Source organism: Poecilia reticulata, linkage group LG22, assembly GCF_000633615.1.
Source record: "Poecilia reticulata strain Guanapo linkage group LG22, Guppy_female_1.0+MT, whole genome shotgun sequence".
In the NCBI taxonomy this organism is placed as follows: Eukaryota; Metazoa; Chordata; class Actinopteri; order Cyprinodontiformes; family Poeciliidae; genus Poecilia; species Poecilia reticulata.
The window spans coordinates 8,097,448-8,099,591 of NC_024352.1; the positions used below are offsets into that span (position 1 = coordinate 8,097,448).

The 2,144-nt window shown below is 40.1% G+C and overlaps 1 long non-coding RNA gene across 1 annotated transcript in view; it reads left to right on the plus strand.

Annotated features, from left to right (window-relative positions):
* The window catches only part of LOC103458394 (uncharacterized), a 9,468-nt gene extending 7,866 nt beyond the window's left edge, over window positions 1-1,602 (plus strand). Inside the window, exon 2 of the long non-coding RNA XR_532575.1 lies at window positions 474-1,602. This is a non-coding gene — a long non-coding RNA (uncharacterized LOC103458394). The remainder of the gene's footprint in view (window positions 1-473) is intronic.
* The last annotated feature ends 542 nt before the right edge of the window (window positions 1,603-2,144 follow it).

Sequence of the window (2,144 nt, forward strand, 5' to 3'; positions counted from 1 at the left end):
AAAAATAATGTTTAATATCTCAGAAACCAAAACTGCACAAACGAAAATTTTAACGGCACAAACCTGCACAAACGGAGCACTAACCATTCAGACTATTTGCTGGATTTTTTGACGTGGGTGGGGTGTCAGCTTCACGCAGGTCAACTGTGATGCTGTACTAACTCGGACACGCTGATGAACCAAAACCAAAATATGGGAAGTTTTGAAGCTTAAAGGAGGACCTGACTCATTGTTAGCTAGATGTATCTAATAATGTGGCCAGTGACCAGCTCTGGACAACATAATTGGAATGAAGTGATCATTATGGACTATTCTCTTTATGTCTACTTTCCCCTCCGACAGCCGTCTGCACTGCGCGCGCTCCACCGCAGAGCCAGACCCAGCTCGGGATGTGCGCGAGTTTACAGTGAAAGCGCGCGCGCTGTGGGCGGCTCAGTGGCTCCGTTTAATGTTTCTGTCTGTTTTGTATCCAGGCAACGGCTCCTCGGAGTTTTCAGGGAGCGGCCCAGCTCAAAGCAATGAAGACGTACGATTGGAAACGACTGAACACGGAGGGGAGGGAGAAAAAAAAACAAACTTTATTTTTGATATTCCTGCTCATAAATCACGTCATGATGCAAACTGCAACCATTCCGCTAAATGCATCTACCCCCTCCAAGTGAAACTGTGGAGCAAAGTCCTTCTTGTTTTGGTCAGCCACCATGTATGGAAATGAAGCGACAACGATGACGACTAGTCATTACATTGCGCTTCCTTTAGGAAACGAGGCGCTGACAGATGAGGTTTTGTCGTGAAGGAAGGCACGCATTACCGATTCTTCACTGCAGGATGGTTCTGCTTTAACGAGAGACAGACAATAGGACCATCTCACATGGGTCCATGCAGAAGTCTGCATTCTGGGCTAAATGAGAAGAATGCAGTCGTGCTTTGTTTTTAGGATGTCACGTGAAAACAGGCCACAGTCTAGACCTGCTGTTTCACTTTTAATGTCGACCCAAAAAAAAAATTAAGAAAAGAAACCTGCAGCAAGTTTAGTGTTCGTTTATTGCAGTTTATGAAAAGAAAAAAAAAAATCAGAATTAGTCAAAAGTCTTTCATAACACAGAAACGGAGCTTCTGAAATAAAATACAATAAAATAAAAATAAAAACACAAAGGTCATTGCCCAGTGAGTGTCTACGAGGCCCTACGATGCACAACGCTAACGATCATACATTAATGCTAAAATGCACATTCTTACAGAATGACTTGTCCGTACGTCTACAAGCTAAGCTAACATGTTGGCTAAAGGCGAAAAACAAACAAACAAAAAAAAAAACTTAAAATAGCGCATCATATCCTGGAAAACAACAGCAGGGTAACTTTTTTCTCAAAAGAATAAAAAAAAAAATCTTGATCATAAAAGATTTTGTACAGCAGGCATTGCTTTGTTTAATCATCTTCATGATGTGTTCTTCCGTACGGAAGCTAGTAGTACGATGGCTGAAATTTAAAGGACTTCAGTTAAAGCAATAAATACCCGACCTTCTCCAAACTTCACCCACATAACTTTTAGGAAAATAAAAGCCCCCAAACGTTTACATGTAAAAATTGGGGGGGAGGGGAGGGTAAAAAATATTCACCATATTTAGCTTAAATGCTTGGAGCGCCTTGTGAAAGAATCAAACTGCTAGCTTATGCTATATAACCCCAAGGTACGGTAAAAAGAAAATGTTCCACGGTTTTGAAACTTTTATCTTACAAATAACCAGAAGAATTTGGTGCATTTGTAAGTGAGGCCCTTTAACTTTAATACAACTACAAAAAATTCAGAGTCAACTAACCACTTTTATAGGTTACTTATGAAACATAACTAAAAAGAACAACATTGTTTTGAGGGAGGTGAATCACCAATATATGCCACATATTTTTCAAGTTGTAAAACATGTTCAAAACCACAGCTCTTCTTCTATTATTCACAACAATAAACCTTGTGGGCACTGTTTTCTGAACTTCATTTTTTTGCATTATTCTCACATGTGAAATTCAAATCAAACTGATGTTTTAGAGCATATGTAAGGGTCACCTCCCTAATGCTTTTTCCCACCTTTTCACAACATGCTCAGATTTCTTCCCTCTCATAGCAGGAACGTTTGTCACGCAGCC